This window comes from Primulina tabacum, chromosome 1 (assembly GCF_025594145.1).
Source record: "Primulina tabacum isolate GXHZ01 chromosome 1, ASM2559414v2, whole genome shotgun sequence".
Taxonomy (NCBI): domain Eukaryota; kingdom Viridiplantae; phylum Streptophyta; class Magnoliopsida; order Lamiales; family Gesneriaceae; genus Primulina; species Primulina tabacum.
The window spans coordinates 20,402,174-20,424,668 of record NC_134550.1 but is presented as its reverse complement, the minus strand read 5'-3'; positions in this window follow the sequence as shown (position 1 = coordinate 20,424,668).

Genomic DNA, 22,495 nt, shown 5'->3' with positions numbered 1-22,495 from the left:
TGTCTATAATGATCGAGCTATGATCACTCAGCTAGATACAGATCTTACTAGCTTGCAAGCTCAGATAAAAATGTGGAAAATGGATCAGGAGTTAGTTCTTCCTGAGGAAGCCTCTGAAGAAGAAGAAGAAGATCCCTCATCTCAGCAGAAAGAGCCATCCTCAGAACAAACTATTGTTACAACTGAAGAACCAGTTCAGACAATCATCTGCTGTGGAACAACAGCTGTACTCTGAAGCCGAGTTGAATTTTGCCAACATTGATGAAATAATTCAAGCAGTAGTGACAGAATCTATGAATAATGAAACCATTTCTGAAGAAGTTGATCACTCAACTGATCAAATCACTCAAGAGGTTTCTATCTCAACAGAAGCACCAGTTCAGCCTGCTGTTTCTGAACTAAAGGAGCAAACAGTGGTGCCTACTCAATCACCAAATCAACAGATTGCTGAAAATATGGATGCAGTTCATGACCCTTTCACTGAAAATCTTATTCAGCAGGAAAGCCCAATTGTTGATCAACATCAATCTTCATCTCCTCCAGTCCAAGTAGCAGTAACTGAAACAGATGTTCCAGCACAGACTGTCTCTGAAACGATATTATCTGATAGAACCATGGTGGTTTTTGATCAAGTCTCACATGAACCAAGAACATCTAATCAGTCACCTTCTCTTCAATCCACAGAAATGGATCTTGTTCTTGAAGAAATCCAGAATATGCAGCACAATATGCAGCAGATGATTACTGAAATCAAGAATATTCAATCCACACAATTCTCTCATACTATCAAATTGGATTCTTCAATTGAATATGACTCCGCAAAACTGAAAGCCATTCAAGCAAACATGGAGTCTCTTACCCAAACTGTACTTGAGATGAAAAATAACAGAGGTCTAGCTCAAAGTCTCTATACAACTCAGGATATAATCAGTCAACGAGTTGAGCGATTGGAAACTTCTGTTTCTAATAAAATGGAATTGCTGCAGACTTGTTTACAAAATGCTGTCTGAAGTATCTCCGCAGATGTCAAAATTATTTCCACTGACGTTCGAAAATTATCTGAGAAGATGGATTTGTTTGACAAAAAGGGGGAAGAAATCAAAGATCAAGGAGCATCTTGAAAAACAGTAGAAAACAGAATAAGCAGTTAATCAGATTTTTAGATTCAGCTGTTATTAAATCAAGATCTCTTTCAGTTCAAGAAATTCAATCTCTTATTTTATCTAAAATGAGCTCAGATGTTCAGTTATTATTTACTTAGTTTTGTCAAACACAATAAAGGGGGAAATTGTTGGAAACTAAATTCCGGCGTTTGACAAAAATGAATCAACTGAAAGTACGCACCAACTGATCGAGTAAACTGAACTCAGCAACTGGACTTAATAACTGAAATCAACTGACTGATCAGTTGGAAACTGATCAACTGACTGATCGGTTGGTATAATTCGTAACAGTTAAGGCTACAATTTGAGCTCATTAGCAAGTTGTAATAATCGTTGAAATTCGATAGTGCTAATATCAGTTACGCACTGAGAACATTCTGTAATACTAAGAGTTTCAGTTTTGACAGTGTTAAGTCCAAAGTGAAGTGGGTCAGTATAATTCAAGTATTTGATCAAAGTCTTTTAGTGGATATCCTATCCTTGAGATAGAAGAGGCGACATAGGAGTAATTAAATTCTCCGAACATCCAGAAAAAACCCTTGCCTATTTTATTTCAGTTTCGTAATCTATCTTTCAGTCAGTTATTTTCCGCAACTACTTTAGTTTAACTGATTGTCATTGACCAACAAGATTCCGAGAATCAGTTTGTCACCAAACTGAACTCAAAATTCGAAAAGATCAATTTTATTCAACCCCTCTTCTAAAGACTCTTGATACGTTAATCGATCCTATCAAACTCTAAATAAAAAGTTTTAGGGCCAAAATTAAAAGAAAATCTTAATCAAGGGTTGCTAAGGGTTTCAAAATTTATTAAGGGTTCTAAATACAATTTCCGAAAAATGTTAGGGCCTTAATGCTATTAACCTAAAGTTAAGGGACCTAAATGAAATTTTCGAATTCTTAAGGGTCAAAGATGTAGTTATCGAAATTTAAGGGATCAAAATGAAAATTTCGAAAAATATAAGGGTAAAATTGCAAATATTCGAAAATTTGGGGACTAAAATGTAAATTTCGAAAAATTGAAGGGCTAAAAGGCAATTTTTCAAGAAATGCTTAAGTTCAACATGCAATCTTCACCTAACTTTGGGAAAATAATGATAGAAATTTTCCTTAAGCTTCACCATGAAGAAATTTTCGCCGCAGGGAGGATTGTCATTCTAGGTGTAACAACCTATGTACTGCTAGATTCGGAAGCTACACATTCTTTTATATCTGAAACCTTCATCAAAAGACTGAATATTACTCCTCAAGATATGGGTTTCGGTTTCAAAGTTTCTATTCCTTCCGGTGATCAAATGCTCACGTCTAAAATTGTCAAGAATCTGGAGCTTCGTTTATTCAAAAATGTGGTTCGGGAAGATATTATTGGGCTTCTTATGCCTGAATTTGACATAACACTTGGGATGAATTGGTTATCAGCAAATGGAGCTTCGATTGATTTCCGTCAGCAGTCAGTGTCTATTCGACCGCCTAGTGGTAAATCTTTTGTCTTTGAGGCGGCGAGGAACAAACAAATTCCGCACATTATCTCTTGTTTGTGTGCGAGGAAGCTTTATTAAATGTGGATGACAAGCTTTTCTAGCATCTTTCACTACCGCACATGCTCCTATCAGTCAGAAGTTAGAAGACATTGATATTGTCAGAAATTTTCCTTAGCGTACTTCTCGAGGATGTTTCTAGCATTTTACCTGATCGTGAGCTGGAATTCTCTATTGATCTAATGCCGGGCACATTACCTATATCTAAAGCTTCTTATCGTCTAGCACCTGCCGAAATGTAAGAACTAAAAGATCAAATCCAAGAATTGCTAGACAAGGGTTTTATTCGCCCTAGTTATTCTCCATGGGGCGCACCGGTATTATTCGGGAAGAAGAAAGATGGTAGTATGTGTCTTTGCATTGCTTATCGAGAGCTTAATAAGGTCACTATCAAGAATAAGTATCCACTGCCAAGAATTGAAGATATATTAGATCAGTTGCAAGGAGCATCGATATTTTCTAAAATTGATCTTCGTTCGGTATACCATCAATTGAAAGTAAAAGAGTCAGATGTTCACAAGACAACGTTTCATACTAGATTAGGGCAATATGAGTTTATGGTCATGCCATTCGATCTGACTAATGCGCCAGCGATCTTCATGGATCTCATGAATCGCGTATTTCAGCCGTATCTGGATCAGTTTATTGTAGTCTTCATTGATGAAATATTGATCTATTCAAAGAATAACGATGAGCATAGTCATCATTTGAGGACAACACTGCAAGTACTGCAAGATAGGAAGCTCTAATGCGAAATTCAGCAAGTGTGAGTTTTGGCTTGATAGAGTGGCCTTCTAAGGCCACCTCATTTCTAGTGATGGCATTGAAGTTGATCCAATTAAAGTTAAGGCAGTGAAAGAGTGGCCAGCACCGAAGAGTGTTACCAAGATTCACAGTTTCTTGGGACTAGCTGGCTATTATCGCAAATTTATCAAAGGATTCTCATCCATTGCAGTACCTTTGACATCCTTGAATAAGAAGAATGCAAAGTTTATTTGGGGATCCGAGAGTCAAGACAGTTTTAAAAAGTTGAAGCAAGCCTTGATATCAGCGCCAGTATTATCTATGCTGTCTGGGCAAGGAGAGTATGTTCTTTATACCGACGCTTCTAAACTTGGTTTGGCGCAGTTCTGATGCAAAATGACCGAATTATAGCCGATGCGCCATGACAGATCCACGAGAAAAACTACCCAACTCATGATCTTGAGCTTGCAGCGGTATTTTTTGCATTGAAGATTTGGAGACACTACTTATATGGGGAGAGATGCAAAATATTCACCGATCATAAAAGTCCGAAATACTTCTTCACCCAAAAAGAGTTGAATATGAGACAGCGTAGATGACTTGAGTTAGTAACGGACTACGACTGTGAGATTAGCTATCATCCGGGAAAAGCTAATGTTGTGGCAGACACATTGAGTCAAAAAGCAGCAGTTATCACTCAATTATCACTCCAAATACCGTTGCATTTCGAGATACAGCGGTTTGAGCTTACAGTGTATGCTAGGGGCGAGGCCCCTAATCTTGCCACATTATCAGTACAGGCGACCTTGAGAGATAGAATTCATGATGAGCAGTCTACCAATGAGCAATTGCAAAATTGGAGAGCTAGAGATGAAGCCAAGGGCCAGAAATTGTATTTTGAGGTGGATGGTATAGTTCGTTATCGAGATCGTTTATGGGTTCCTAGTGATGATTCTTTGATAGATCTCATTATGAAAGAATCTCATGACACACGTTATTCCATTCATCTGGGAAACAAGAAGATGTACAAAGATTTGCAGTTGTTATATTGGTGGTCAGGCATGAAGAGAGACATTTTGAGATTTGTATCCGAGTGTTTGACTTGTCATCAAGTTAAAGCAGAGCATCGAAGACCAGCGGGGAAACTTAAGCCAGTTCCTATTCCTGAGTGGAAACGGGAAAATATTACTATAGATTTTGTTGTGGGATCGCCGAAGACTATTAAGGGATTCAATGCCATATGGGTGATAGTGGATCGTCTTACGAAATCAGCGCATTTTCTACCTATCAAGATGATCTCACCATGATTCAGTGTGCCGTGTTATATATTCGAGAGATAGTTAGTCTGCATGGGATTCTTGTATCTATTGTTTCTGACAGAGATCCGAGATTCACGTCATCTTTTTGGAAGAGTCTGCATGAAGCGAATGGGATCAAATTATTATTCAGTACATCATTCCATACTCAAACCAATGGTCTGTCCAAAAGGGTTATTCAAATTTTGGAAGATCTACTGCGAGCATGTGTTATTGATTTCCAAGGCAGTTGGGAACCAAAATTACCTCTAGTAGATTTCTCCTACAATAATAGCTATCAATCATCAATTGTGATGGCTTCGTTTGAAGCACTTTATGGGAGAAAATGTAGATCTCCTATTGATTGGGACGAGGTTGGTGAAAGAAGAGAGATTGGTCTGGATGTGATTGAAGAGACTGCCGAGCTTTTAGTCAAAATTCGTGAGAGGATGAAGACTGCACAAAGCCGATATAAGAGTTATGCCGAAAAAAGACTAAGAGACTTAGAGTTTGCAGTGGGATACCATGTGTTTGTGAAAATAGCACCCATGAAAGGTGTTATACGCTTTGGAAAGAAAGACAAGCTTAGTCCAAGATTTATTGGTCCGTTTGAGATTTTGGAGAGGATTGGGACATTTTCTTATAGGGTGGCATTGCCACCAATGCTTTCTGGAATTCACAATGTGTTCCATATTTTGATGCTGTGGAAGTACATGTCGAATCCATCACATGTTCTAAATTATGAACCTATACAACTTACTCCAAATATGACATATGAAGAAAGACCTGTCCAAATCTTGGTAAGGCAAGAAAGAAGACTGCGAAACAAAGTCATTCCAATGGTCAAGGTCAAGTGGCTGAATCACTCGGAAGATGAAGCTACTTGAGAAACCGAGAGGGACTTGAGGTGTCCCTATCCAGAGCTATTCGGTAAGTTCTAATTTCGAGGAAGAAATTTTATTTAAGGGAAGGAGGAATTGTAAGGTCCAAAAATTAAGACGACGTAATTCAACTGCATGCAAATCTAGGAAATATGAAAAATGGCTAATTAATAGATTTTAATTGCTTAATTGATTATGTCACATGCATGATTATTTGTTAAATAGAATTTTATTGTCATTATGCATAAAACTGTGGGGCCCCGGGTCCGATATCTAATACTAATAATTATAATTGTAACAAACCAAATGATAGTGTAAAATACATAATTTGTGGTTCACAAACCCACGTAAACATCGTCAAAATAATTTAAATGTCTCAAATGTTTGAAAAATAATTTTCAACATGCCCAAAATAAACTAGTGAGCCAAAGTAATCAGAAGATCATCAAATAGCTCCTAAGACCCGAGAATCCCACTGTAACTCGTATCTCCTCGCCTGGAACTGGACTCTGGCATCCCAAGCCTCGCCTCACCTATCGTCAAACACATGAAAACAAGAGGTAGCCGACGTGCCGGTGATTATAAACCAAGTATGATACAATCAATAACATAAGAAAATTAAAATTTCACATAGTTCCTATAAACTCATAAAGATACAATATAATGCAATGTATAATCAGAAGCTGTGGGCTATCAATAAATGTCAAGATCAAGTGAATCATCTGTTCATAGGGTACCCAAGGAAAGAGAATCCCCCAGCAACATCCACCGACTCATCCACTCGGGGTGAGGTGCTGTGTTCTACAATCCCAGGATTATGGTGCGCCAATAGAGAGTATTCAGGCCATAGCAGCGACCTTCGCATACACTATGCCAACTCAACTATAGCCCCATACATCCAACAAATAAATAAATCAAGGCGACTTTCGCCAAATCAAATCTGAATCGAAAAATGGCTCAATATGCAATGCAATTTCAATCTCATCAAGTCAATATCATAATAGGCTCATCTCAAAAGATCAATCATCAACAAATCATAAGTAATTCATCAAGACATCGAATTTTCTATTTAAAATAAAAATGATACTTTTACATCGTATATTACCGACCGTAACATACCTTTCGAATATTACAAACAAGAGATCAAAATATATGGTTGAGAAGTCTTGAGCCCTCGCTGTCTACTCGATTCTCTATCAACCAACTTAAAGTAAATAATCTTGGGCCAACCCAAGTCAATACTTAAACCGAATCTTCAATACATAAATCAAGAACTCGGATTACTTATCAACACAGAGCAATATTCGTACAAAAATCATAATTAATTCGGTACAGCTTCAAATCAATATCTATAAATTGTATATGCAAGAGAACTCAGTGCCCAACAATTATTCTTCACAAACGTTTGTCAAATAAACTCATTTACTCAGTCGTTCATAATCTGAAACATACAACATAATTTTCGAAATTCTGCATCAGTACAAATCTGGCATAGTTTAGTATTTCGAGCATAACTCCCTCAATACGCAATGGAATCAAGCCCATTTTATATCATTTCGAAGACAAGACAATGTTCTATAACTTTCATTGGAACATCAAATTCATACTCCCAATCAATAAATACCAGAATTCCAATAAAAAAAAGGCATGTAAACAAATCTGCACTAACTCGGATTTCAAGACCAGTTTTGGTAAACATAGCATATCGCTTTCATTTCTTCATGGAAATGAGTGATTCAAGAACCAAATCGAAGCTAACTCAATTGTCTACAAGTTTGATGCAGACCATAACTCCAAAATCCAAACACAACTGTTCCATATACTCGAAATACAGAAGGTATAAAAACCGTTCTTTGCACATAAACAAGAAACCATGCTCATATCCATTTTAAATTCAAACCAACTCAAATATAACATCTTCAACATCTTAATATCTCAAATATCAATTCTAAACTTCAACCCATTTCCAAACTTGAATAAAAATGAGAAATACTTGCATCTTCGTGAAGCCCGTGATGAGAGGATCACAAATCTACCTTCATTTCATATTTTTCTTCAACAATCTCCCATAGATTGAAGAAATAAATGTAGAAAATGGAAGGAAAAAGGGTTTCGGTGGAGGAGAAGGAGGAGAAATGATTGGAGGAGGTGAAAGTTGACTTAAATATTGATTTTTCGCGTCTGTAGCGCCGCAGCGCCACTTTTCAGGGCCTCAGCACCAAATTTGCGCAAAACTAGTGCCTGGGCGCTACTATTCTAGCGACGCAGTGCTTGAATAGTGCCGATGAACATTAGCTTTTTTTTCAAATTTTTTTTTTAAATTCGGGCATTACAATTAATCTCCTCTAAAAATAGATTTCGTCCTCGAAATCAAATCATCAATTTCCAGTCAACATGTAATGATCAATACTGAAAATAAAACCGAGAATAGAAGCGTACTTCATTTGAATAACTCTGGATATTTACGTCTCATGTTGCTTTTTAATTCCCAAGTTGCCTCCTCGACACCATGTCTATTCCACTGTACTTTAATCAATGGTATCAATTTATTTCTGAGTTGTTTATCTTTTCTGTCTAGAATCTGAATCGGTCTCTCAATGTAGCTCAAAGTTTGATCTAACTCAACCTCGTCAAGTGGAATAACATGAGAAGGATCTGGATGATGTTTCCTCAACATAGACACTTGAAAAAAATCATGAACACCTGATAATGCAGGAGGAAGAGCTAATCTATAAGCCAAATCACAAACACGTTCCAAAATCTCATACGGACCTACAAATCTCGGTGATAATTTCCCCTTCTTTCCAAATCTAACTGTACCACGGAAAGGAGATATTTTCAGAAAAACTCTATCACCTTTCTCAAAAATCAATGGTCGTCTCCTGATGTTCGCATACTTAGCCTGCCTATCCTGAGCAGCTCGCATACGACTCTGAATCAATTTCACCTTCTCTGTCATATTTCTTATCATATCAGATCCTACAATTGGTGCTTCAGATAATTCGTCCCAATACAAAGGAGATCGACACTTCCTACCATATAGTGCTTCAAATAATGACATTCCAATGCTCACTTGATAACTGTTGTTATAAGAAAAATCGACAAGTGGTAACGAATCCTGCCAACCAATACCAAAATCCATCACTACAGCTCTCAGCATATACTCTAATGTCTGAATAGTACGTTCTGACTGTCCGTCTGTCTAAGAATGATATGTTGTACTCAAATTCAAACTAGTACCAAGGGCCTCTTGTAAACTCTGCCAAAAATGAGAAGAAAATCTGGGATCACGATCAGATACAATGTACTTAGGCGCACCATGCAATCTCAAAACTTCTCTGATGTACAATCTGGCCATCTGATCATGCCTATATGTCATTTGATAAGGAATGAAACACGAAGACTTGGTTAATCTGTCAACGATAACCCAAATTGCATCGCAACCCCTCGACGACCTCGGAAATTTCGTGATAAAGTCCATGGTGATATGGTCCCACTTCCATTCTGGAACCTTAAGGCTATGCAAAAGACCTTCTGTTCGCTTCCTTTCTGCTTTCACTTGTTGACAATTCAAACAACGAGATACAAATTCTGCTCTGTCAGATTTTATATTTTTCCACCAAAATTGTTTCTTCAAGTCATTGTACATATTTTTACTTCCAGGGTGTACATTGAATTTACTGCAATGAGCATCATGCAAAATCTGTATCCTCAAATCTGAAATATTAGGAACTACAACACGATCATTCACAAACAAAATACCCTCATTATTGACCTAAAATTCTGATCGATGTCTTGATCTGACGAGTTCAACTGATTTCTGAATGCTTTGATCTAATTTTTGGGCCTCTCTAATTTTGACAAACAACTCGAGCTCTGCCTGAATCATAAATACTCTTACAGGTTGAGTACCTACAACAAAATAAAAACCAGAAAGACAACAGTCTTCTACTAGATCAGATACACAGCTAGTGATCAAGGACATATTGCATACTTTTCTGCTCAAAGCATCGGCTGCTGCATTTGACTTTCCTGGATAATATTTTATCTCGCAATCATAGTCTTTCAACAAGTCTAAATAAAGCCTCTGTCTCATGTTCAACTCCGCTTGTGAAAAGAGGTATTTCAAACTCTTATGATCAGTGAATATCTCAAATGTCTCCCCATAAAAGTAGTGACGCCAAATATTTAGGGCAAAAACAACTGTTGATGGTTCCAAGTCGTGCACCGGGTATTTAGACTCATGTGGCTTCAACTGTCGTGAAGCATAGGTAACAACACGGCCATGCTGCATTAATACACAACCCAGTCCTTGATGTGAAGCATCAGTGTGGACTGCAAATCCTCCTACTCCTGATGGGATAGTCAGAACTGGCGCACTAATCAATCTCTGCTTAAGTTCAACAAAACTAGCCTCACATGCCTGCGACCAAATAAATGATATATTATTTTGTGTCAGCTGGTAATTGGCCTCGCAATCTGTGAGAATTCTTCAATAAATCTGCGATAATATCCTGCGAAACCCATAAAACTACGTACCTCAGGAACTGATGTCGGTCTAGACCAATTAATGACTGCCTCAACTTTACTCGGATCAACTGATATACCAGTACTTGAAATCACATGTTCAAGGAAAACCACTCTATCAAACAAAAACTCAAATTTGGATAATTTAGCATACAACTTTTCAGTTCTCAAAATTTTCAAAACAACTTTCAATTGTTCGGCATGCTCTAATTCAGATTTTGAATAAATAAGAATATCATCAATGAAGATCACAACAAATTGATCTATATACCGTTGAAACACAGGGTTCATCAAATCCATAAATACCGCAGGTGCATTGGTCAACCAAAAAGGCATAACCAAAAAATCAAAATGTCCATACCTGGTACGAAAAGCAGTCTTAGGCACATCTGCCTCTCTAACTCTTTACTGATGATATCCGGATCTTAAATCAATCTTAGAATATACTGAAGAACCCTGCAATTAGTCAAAAAGATCATCAATCCTTGGCAAAGGATACTTATTCTTTACTGTGGCTTTATTCAATTGTCTATAATCAATACAAAGCCTCATAGACCCGTCTTTCTTCTTCACGAATAAAACCGGAGCACCCCAAGGTGAAACACTTGGTCTTATATATCCTTTAGCCAATAGATCCTCAAGTTGTTCCTTTAGTTCCTTCAGTTCAATTGGTGCCATCATATAAGGAGCTCTAGAAATAGGCTGTGTACCTGACATCAACTCAATTTTGAACTCAATCTCTCGGACTAGAGGAAATCCTGGAATTTCATCAGGTAATACATATGAAAATTCACTAACAATTGGAATATCTGCCAATTTAGGTACTGACCTTGAAATATCAATTGCATAAACCAAGAAACATTCTGCTCCTTTCTGCAACAAACGATTCATGGAAAAAACAGATATCAAAGGAATCTTAGCTCGAGAACCCTTACCATAAAAAGTCCAGTGATCTGTCATATCAGGCCTAAACTTAACAATCTTCTGAAAACAATCTACAGTAGCCCTTATCTTGTCAACATGTCAATACGAACTATGCAGTCAAAATCAGACATCTCCAACATAATGCAATCAAGCTCAAAGACATTATCCTCATAACGAAATTCACAACCACTTATCATCTCAGCTGACCTCATCACTTTGCCCAGTGGAGTGGAAATAGATAATGTAGATGATAATGGCATAGAATGCAACGAATGCAATGTGAAAAAGTGCTCAGATATGAATGTATGTGATGCACCGGTATCCATCAAAACATAAGCAGGATAACCAGAGAGAAAACAATTACCTGCAATGACATTATCTGGAGCATTATGTGCCTCATTCTCAGTGAGTGCAAAAATTCGGGCCTGCTATCTAGGTGGTTGTCCTGCCCTGTGGCTACCATTCTGTTTGTAATGATCTGACCGGTTTGACTGCTGATAGGAATGAACTATAGGGGTCTGACGGTTCTGGTGAGATGTCTGTCTCAAAGTTCCCCCACTCTGAGATATATCAATGCGACGGTTAGGACAAACTCAAGCATAGTTTCCCACCTGGTTACACAAGTGGCAAGCTTCTGAGACTCCTCTACACTGATCGGTATAATGTCTACCACCACATTGACCACAAGTCGGGCCTGAATAACCAGTGCTCTGAACTGAACCAGACTGTCTCGATCCACTAGAACTCGAAACATTACTGCCATGCCTCTTAAATTGCTTGCCTATAGCCCTAAATTGCTCTCTTATGTTGCCACTGTTACCGCTACTATTACCCGGTCTGAACTGCTGTATACTGTGGCTGTTGGAGTCGTTGCGTATACTGAGAACCTCTCTGTCTAATGATTCCGGTTTCAGATCCCTTGGCTCGATCAAGAGCCTCAGCAAAAGTGTTAGGCCTTCCGATATTAACCAAGGTAAAGATATCAGGGTTAAGATCATTTATGAAGTGATCAGCCTTAGCTTCTTCATCAGATGCTACATGAGTAGCAAATCTCAGTAAATTTGAGAACTTAGCAACATAGACCTCAACATTCAGATTTTCCTGCTTTAAATTTGCAAACTCGGCTCCCCTATCTTTCCTGTAAGAGGTAGGAAAGAAACGCTGATAAAATTCAGATTTAAAAATATCCCAGGTAAGAATCGTACCTCGACCCTCTAAAGCTTTCTTTGTCATGATCCACCAACTCTTAGCAACATCTAATAACTGATGAAAAATTAATTTGATTCTACGATCATTTGGATACTCAAGAGATTCAAATAACTGATTCATATTCTCCAACCAGTTCTCACACTCTAATGCATTCTCTGTACCCTTCAACATCGATGGGTGCAAATACTGAAATCTGGCTAACAGTGTCTCCACCGGAGTCGGAGTTATATCCATCTGAGTATGAGTAGCACTGCCCTGATCTTGTGCCACTGGTATGTTCTGTCTAGGTCTACCACGACCTCTACCACGAGTAGCCATGTCTGATATACAATAGATCAACACATATAAAATCACAATATCATAATCATCTCAATCTTGTATCAACCATCCCTGGCTCTCGAGACTCAATAAATTTCAAAAATCTCAAATAAAGCTCAACAATATAGCATCTCAATTATGATCATGTATTTCACATTACTGCATAGTGAAAATGCTAGAAAATATATCACATGATCAATCAATTCGAACTGACTCGATCTACCCTGTTCCCAAATATCTTACGCTTTGATACCACCTAATGTGGGGCCCCGGGTCCGATATCTAATACTAATAATTATAATTGAAACAAACCAAATGATTGAGTAAAATACATATTTTGTGGTTCACAAATCCACGTAAACATAGTCAAAATAATTTAAATGTCTCAAATGTTTGAAAATTAATTTTCAACATGCTTAAAATAAACTAAGGAGCCAAAGTAATCCAAACATCATCAAATAGCTCCTAAGACCCGAGAATCCAACTCTAACTTGTATCTCCTCGCCTGGAAATGGACTCTGGCATCCCAAGCCTCGCCTCACCTACCGTCAAGCACATGAAAACAAGAGGTAGCCGACGTGTCGGTGACTATAAACCCAGTATGATACAATCAATAACATATGAGAATTAAAATTTCCCATAGCTCATATAAACTCATAAAGATGCAATATAATGCAATGTATGATCAGAAGCTGTGGGCTATCAATAAATCTCAAGATCAAGTGAATAATATGGTCATAGGGTACCAAGGAAAGAGAATCCCTCAGCAACATCCACCGACTCATCCGTTCGGGATGGGGTGCTGTGTTCTACAATTCCAGGACTATGGTGCACCTATAGAGAGTGTTCAGGCCATAGCAGCGACCTCCGCATACACTATGCCAACTCAACTATAGGCCCATACGTCCAACAAATCAATAAATCAAGGCGACCTCCGTCATATTAAATCTGAATAAAAAAATGGCTCAATATGCAATGCAACGATGCATTTCAATCTCATCAAGTCAATATCATAATAATCTCATCTCAAAAGATCAATCATCAACAAATCATAAGTAATTCATCAAGCAATCGAATTTTCAATTTAAAATAAAAATGATACTTTTACCTCGTATGTTACCAACCGTAACATACCTTTCGAATATTACAAACAAGAGATCAAAATATATGGTTGAGTAGCCTTGAACCCTCGCTGTGTACTCGATTCTCTATCAACCAACTTATAGTAAATAATCTTGAGCCAACCCAAGTCAATACTTGAACCGAATCTTCAATACATAAATCAAGAACTCGGATTACTTATCAACACAGAGCAATATTTGTACAAAATTCATAATTAATTTGGTACATCTTCAAATCAAGATCTGTAAATTGGATATGCAAAAAAACTTAATGCCCGAAAATTATTTTTCAAAAATTTTTGTCAAATAAAGTTATTTACTCAGTCGTTCATAATCTGAAACATACAACATAATTTTTGAAATTCTGCATCAGTACAAATCTGGCATAGTTTAGTATTTCGATCATAACTCCCTCAATACTAAATGAAATCAATCCCATTTTATATAATTTCGAAGACAAGACAATGTTCTATAACTTTCATTTGAAAATCAAATTAAGAATCCCAACCAATATATACCAGAATTTGAATAAACAGAAGGCATGTAAACAAATCTGCACTAACTCGGATTTCCATACCAGTTTTGGTAAACATAGCATATCTCTTTCATTTCTTCATGGAATTGAGTGATTCAAGAACCAAATCGAAGTAACTCGATTGTATACAAGTTTGATGAAGACTATAACTCCAAAATCAAAACACAATTGTCCCATATACTCGAAATACAGAAGGTATAAAAACCGTTCTTTGCACATAAACAAGAAACCATGCTCATATCCATTTTAAATTCAAACAAAATCAAATACAACATATTCAACATCTTAATATCTCAAATATCAACTCAAATATAAATTCTAAACTTCAACCCATTTCCAAACTTGAATAAAAATGGGAAATACTTACATCCTCGTGAAGCCCATGATGAGAGGATCAAAAATCTACCTTCATTTTATATTTTTCTCTAACAATATCCCATAGATTGAAGAATTAAATGTAGAAAATGGAAGGAAAGAGGGTTTTGGTGGAGGAGAAGGAGGAGAAATGATTAGAGGAGGTGAAAGGTTACTTAAATATTGATTTTTCACGTCTGTAGCGCCGCAACACCACTTTTCAAGGCCTCAGCGCTAAATTTGCGCAAAACTAGCGCCTTGGCGCTACTATTCTAGCGCCGCAGTGCTTGAATAGTGCCGATGAACAGTAACTTTTTTTTCAATTTTTTTTTAAATTCGGGCATTAAAAAAACTGTATTTTTAAGGGATATTCAAGTTGCGATCGAGGAACGAAGACCGATGGCTGAAAAATGTAAAATATTTTTATTAAATAATTGTTTTTAATTATTTAAAATAAGGGTGATGCTTTTTCATATTTTTTAATATATGGGGTTTTGAGGTGATTTTATACGCCGGGACGTAATTTTTATCAATGTTGAATTTTTAACAAAAATACGAACGTTTTGGCAACCCGGCTAATAAATTCACAAACTTATTTAAGCAAAATTATTTTAAATATTTTAATTGGTCACTAATGGGAATAATTAACCACCTTAATGGGCCTAAGCCTTATTAATGGTTTAATTAAATATTTATAAGCTAAAATCTACCCCAAACCCTCCTAATTTCCCACACCCCACGCCCCATAAATCTTCAAAGTCTCTTCTCCCCCTCATACCACACGGCACACACATAATTTTCAAGAGAAAATTAGAAAAAAGTTTGCAAGGGTTCAAGCCATCGTCTCCTCGTCATCGTTCATCAATCGTCAACGAATAATCGTGCATAAAATACGCAAAGGCATGCCATACTCTTCTTTTTACTCATCATCACACCATATTATGTAATTGTTTATGAATTTTCATGAAAACAAGTCACAAAATCTGTTATTTTCGTAACCATGAATATTCATGTTCTAAACTCTTGAATTTTGGTTCCAAAATCATGTGTAATATGTTTTAAGGGGCTACCATGAATTAGGATATGATCAAGCATGTGTTTACACAAGTTTAAGGGTCTAGAACACGCACTCAAGCACAGCAAAAACGAAAGAACAAGCTGGAACCGAATTTTGGTATGGTTTGATCAAGGGGTGCGACTTTGGGGTTTTCTGCTTGTGGGCTCTGCCAGGTATGGCAAGGGCTTGGTAAGGGGCCAGTCTAGGGTGCTAGGACCCGTGGCTAGGCGGTTAGGAAGAGACCATGATCACATGGACTCTTCCTTTGCTTGTGTTTGGTGCAGCCGAGTGTTGCAACCTTCGAAGGGTTAGGGGCTTGGCTAGGGTGGTCCAGGCGATGGTTCAGGGTGGTCTAGAGTGGGTCAAGGAGGCTAGGGCTCGGTGGTGGCTGCTGCAAAGAGTCCCACGCAACGTAGGACTCCTACGCACATAAGGAGACGCCCGCCGCTGGTTCTGGTTCGCCTGGCTGCTGTGTGGGTTCAGGGGCTCGGGGATGGTTAGGCTGGGTCTGAGCATGGTCCAGGTTCAGTGAGGGGCAATGCTGGTCGAGGGTTTAGGGGATGGTTGAGTCCTTGTCTAATTAGGTGTCCTAATGGAACTAGGATACACACTCACACACATGCATGCAGTTAGGTTGAGGGGCAGAGGTTTTTTGGTCGGGCCATGTCTAGTTTTATGAGCTGGGCAAGGCTTGGTCAGGAGGGTTCCTAGATGGGTTGGCTCAGGTTTGGCTCAAGGTGGCTCGGGCGTGGCCCGAGTAAATTAGGAGGTGGCTCGGGGTGTACCTCGAAGGGTCAAAAACGAAAATTAAAAGGCTAAAATTGTTATCTTGAGTCCACAGGGGTAGTTCTTGGCTCACAATGGTTGAATAAATAATAAAACTTTATGTTTAAATTTGGGATAAAAATAATGAGTTTTGGAATTATCCGATTTTAATCTCTTCACGAAACGTTAATTAAATAATTAATTGAAAAACTTAGATGTATCCTTAGTAAAATTATGAAAAATTATGTTTAAGCTCAAATAATTATTAAAAGTCTAAGTTTTCAATTTGAGAATTTTATACTAAGGTTTTGTTTAATTCGGGATTAAAACGAGGTAATATGCTATATTTTAAGAATAAATTAAAAGTCAATGCTTTAAGCTAAATAAAATTATGAGAAAATTAATTTAAGCTTAAATAATTATTTGGGACATGTTGGAGTCAATGAAATTAAGAAAAAGTAAAAACCAAGAAATCTTATGTATAGGGGTAAAACGGTCATTTTACACCTGAAAATAGTATTCGTCATGGCAGTACTTTGAATACTGTTTTATATGCTATTATGATTATTTTAAATGTTTAAGGATTTTTATTTGCTAAATTTTTTGTTTTTAGGGTTTATGGAATTTTATGATTTATTATGAACCGATAAAGTTAAAAGATATGTTGCATGCTTGTTTTTAAAAGAAAATGATATAAAATTCTTGATTTTTATAAAGTGATGAAAATGAAAACGTTGAAGAAAAATGAAGTAATTGTGACTATAAGGATATAAGGATAAGAATGGGGATATCGTGAGGGAAAAAGGCCCCAGAGGGAGCCCGTTTATGGGAGAAGGCCCCAGAGGGAGCCCGAGGATCGTATTTTCATTCGATGAGGATAGGCTAAGGCTCAGTTGATGAGTAAGTATCGCTGATGTCCCCACCGCCCAGTACTGTGGTTACATGTAGATGGATTCATCGACTTTTTGAGGATGAGGAAAGTCACAATTAACGATCTAAATTCAATAAAAATGAAAAATGTTTATGATAATGATGAAAGGATATATGTTATGAAATGAGGAAAAGGAAAAGGTTGAGGTTTATATTATGCATGTCATGAAAATTTTATTTTTACGTAAAAAAGTATCTTTCATTGTTGTATGTGATTTTATACGTATTACTTGTTATCAAGATTATGGTGTGTTGAGTCTTTAGACTCACTAGGTGTGATGGATGCAGGTGATTATGATGTTAATTGTAACGACCCATTACAGGCCCAGTGGACCGCCCATACGGCTCACTGCCCCGATCGACCCAAGGCTATCCCGATCTTGGGCTCCCTCAAAGGGGCCTTTTCCCTCACGGGCTTTCCATAGGCGTCGTACGGATTACTCATAGGATCTCCTCCTCCCTACCAAGGGGTTTCTTTCGCCTCCCCAGGACTCGATCCCATGACCTATAGGATAAGTACATTGATATCAAGAGTCCTGGTACCAATTGAGCTAGGTCAATTGGTACCAGGACTCTTGATATCACTGTACTTATCCTATAGGTCATGGGATCGAGTCCTGGGGAGGCGAAAGAAACCCCTTGGTAGCGAGGGGGAGATTGTAACACCTCTGACCGATTTTGTAAAATAACACAGCGGAAAATTAAAAATTTATTTAGAAGGGAAGAAGGATTTAAAATTTTCTTGACATAAACACATTTACAATCAAAAGTATATACATGATCAATCAAGTGTTACACCAAAATACAAAATATCATTTTTGATCATGTCAAAATTCTAGCAAAATAGCCTTCTTCCTTCCATCTCTATGCATATGACCTCGGCTTCAATCAACGTCCTGGCTCGTCGCTCTTATCTGCATCACATTAATAACTGAAATGAGTATAAAACTCAGCAAGTGGAACTCTTACGTAACAATCTGTACATATCATACTCTGTAAAACATGGCTTTGAAATCATTAAATACCATCTAACTCTTGAAACATGAATAACATAGTAGAACATGAACATAACGATGGTATTACTCTTTTCTCTGATGGATTGATATTTCAATAGTATCTCTGTCTCTGTACCTATATTTCATCGATATAAATCGATTACTCTGTTGGGATATAAGCCTACGGTCGTTGATCAACTAATTGCATGCAATCTCTGACTATGTATCTATCAATCCAATAAATCATTTAAACTCTCTTTTGGGCATTAAATCAAACACTTGGCATACTCTTTTCTTTTGTATTCCCTTTGACATAATTGAGACATTAAATGCCTCTAATATACAACAAAGTGTATTATACATAGCATGAATCAAATGGAAGGGAATAACATGTTAAAACCATTGAAACACCATACATATATTATCATGTGAGCACAAGGAAATGAATTCCACTTACTACACTTGGAAACCTTGATTCTAAACTCTTGGTTGAATTCCTACAACAATAAACCATGAATAGAACCATCAACAACCCAATAATCACAAACCCATACCATAAAAGTCATAAAATCAACACCATCAACGAACCCATGATTTCCCAACACCAAAATCCAAGAATAAACAAAACCACATGCTTACCTTAGCTTCTTGATCCCAAAAGAACCTTGTTCTCACTTCAATAATCCAACAATAAGCTTGAATCAAAGAAAGGAAAGAATGAAATTGAGAACCCTAACTTCCTCCTTGAGCTGCAAACCGAGAAGAGTGGAGAGAATGAGGAAATAATGAGCCAACTCTTGTCTTATATCACTTAAAATCGAAAACACGTTTTTACTGTACATGCACCGCGGGTGCGCTAGCTACATCATCGCGGGTGCGCTGAGTGTACTGGACAACATACAAAAGTCCGTAGGGAACGAACGCGGGTGCGCTGCTTCTTGGACCATTGGTGCGGTGTCGTCTCTACCCAATCACCGGGGGTGCGTTGTCTAACTGACCGCGGGTGCGATCACCTCTGTAGCCAACAACAAACTTTTGCAACTAAAATCGAATCGCAACGTCGCTTCTCCTCATAATTCGGCAACACTTTCAACATGAAAGTTCAACCTCTGTGTCTTATCTAACCACTCCAATTGGCCTCATACCAATCGGCTCAACATACAAATTACCATGAATTAAATCGCAACGACGCTACAATAAAACCACATAACACGTATAACCAACAATACTATAAACCATAAATCGCAACTCTTAACATCAAAACTATACTTAAACTTAACCAAATAGTCCATAAACATATATTAAATCTTAAACCGTACCGTTCACCAAGCTTGCTATTACAATCTCCCCTCCTTAAAGGAATTTCGTCCTCAAAATTGACGTCACTGCGCAAACAACTCAGGATACTTCCCTCTCATCTCATCCTCTGGTTCCCACGTGGCTTCTTCAATCAAATGATTCCTCTAAAGGACTTTAACAATGTCGATTTATTTGTTCCTCAATACTTTAACTTTGCGATCCAGAATCTGGACAGGAATCTCTTGGTACGTTAAATTCGGCGTCAAATCCAATAGCTCGTGGCGAAGAACATGGGAAGGATTTGCAATATACTTCCTGAGCATGGAGACATGAAAAACATTATGAACTCTGTCAAGATCTAGCGGTAGGGCTAACCGGTAAGCTCGATCACCAACTCTGTCCAAAACCTCAAATGGGCCTATAAATCTCGGACTCAACTTTCCCTTCTTATCAAACCGCATCACACCTTTAAGAGGTGCTATCTTCAAGAACACGTGATCACCAACCTCAAATTGCAATGGCCTACGTCGTACATCAGCATAACTCTTCTGTCTCGACTGTGCTGTCTTCATTCTCTCTCGAATAACAGCAACAACATCTGCTGTCTGTTGGATCAATTCTGGACCCAACATCTTTCTCTCACCAATCTCTTCCCAATACAAGGGAGATCTACATTTCCTGCCATAAAGTGCTTCATACGGTGCCATGCCAATCGTCGCCTGGTAGCTATTATTGTACGTGAACTCAACAAGAGGCAATTGGGAATCCCAACTACCAGAATAATCGACAGTACAAGCTCTGAGCATATCTTCTAAAATCTAAATAAATCTCTCTGATTGACCGTCGCTCTGGGGATGATATGCTGTACTGAATGCTAACCGCGTACCCATAGCTCTGTGAAAACTCTTCCAAAACTCTGAATTAAATCTAGGGTCACGATCAGACACGATCGACACAGGAACACCATGAAGTCTAACAATCTCAGCTATGTACTCTTCGGCATACTGGTTCATGGAATACGTCGTTTTGACTGGAAGAAAATGCGCTGACTTGGTCAACATTTCAACAATAACCCAAATAGAGTTATAACCTTTTTGCGTTCTCAGAAGACCAACCACGAAGTCCATTGTAATGTGCTCCCATTTCCATTGATGAATCGGCAATGATACCAATGTCCCAACAGGTTTCTGATGTTCAATTTTAACCTGCTGAAAAGTTAGGCACTGAGAAATAAACATAGCAATATCCTTCTTCAGACCTGGCCACCAATAGAGTCTACGAAGATGCCTCTGTCAATACGTCTCGCCGAATATCATCACCAGTAGGAACGCATATACGGCCTCTGAATGTCATCAAACCATCTCCATTCATCCCAAACTCTGAATTACCTCTCTCCTCTGCTCTAGCTCTCATCTCTATCAACTGTAAATCATTGACCTGCTCTCTACGGATTCTGTCTGTCAATGTAGCTCGAATGATCAACGCTGAAAAACAAGCAATGGTTCCCGGAACCACCAAAGCTATCTCCTCTCGTTGCAAATCTAACAACAATGGCTTCTGAATCAGAGAACTCAAAGAATCGCCTCGAAACTCTTGTCTTCTGAATCAGAGAACTCAAAGAATCGCCTTGAACCTCTGTGTCTTATCTAACCACTTCAATTGGCCTCATACCAATCGGCTCAACATACAAATTACCATGAATTAAATCGCAACGACGCTACAATAAAACCACATAACACGTATAACCAACAATAATATAAACCATAAATCGCAACTATTAACATCAAAACTATACTTAAACTTAACCAAATAGTCCATAAACATATATTAAATCTTAAACCGTACCATTCACCAAGCTTGGCTATTACAGAGATCCTATGAGTAACCCGTACGACGCCTATGGAAAGCCCGTGAGGGAAAAGGCCCCTTTGAGGGAGCCCAAGATCGGGATAGCCTTGGGTCGATCGGGGCAGTGGGCCGTATGGGCGGTCCACTGGGCCTGTAATGGGTCGTTACATTAATGTTACTGGAGGTCTTGATGGTTGACCTTGCTGGACTGTCGGTGTACATAACCCGAGGACCAACGTTTCTACTTTCCGCACTTGTGATTTATGTTTACGATTTATGTTAAAAGATTTTTAAGACTACATATTTATGCTTTTTGAGAGATTTTTGTGAGGTTTAGTATAGGCTACACTTTTCAAATTTATTGCTTTTTGGGTTTGGTAAAACATTTGACGATTTCATGTTTTGACTATTTCCTTTGATTTTCAAATATTAGTTGGTTTGTTTATTTTAAAAATGGTGCAAAAATATTTTATATATGTTTATGTATTCGGCCGATAGTTGGTATGTTTTTTTAAAAAATATTTCTAGTACTTTTTAAGCAAAACGAATAAGCAGATGTTTCAGTAGCCATTGGTATCTGAGGAGACAGAGCTTCAGATGATTCTGGTTCTTGCTCCTCGTCTGCTTCATTAAAAACTACCAAAGCCCTATTTGGTGATTCAGTCTCAACCATTTTTGAAACAATTTCTTCAACTATTTTCTGTTAAGGTTCTTGAGAAGAAGTGGGAATATGAATTGCAGTTGAGCTGGTAGGCTCTTCAGTTGGTTTGGCAACTGATACGTTAGTTGGCACTTCAGTTGGTTTTAATTGCAACTGAGCCACTTCAACTTCAGCTTGGATTACTTGTTCAGTCTTGGTAGTAAACTGAACTGGTGTATCAACTGCTAATATTACTGGCTCTGAGGATGGTTGTTTAGATTTTCTTGGGTCTTCAACTTATTCTCCAGTTATCACATTCAGCTAGATGTCATCGGCAACTGACTGTATCACT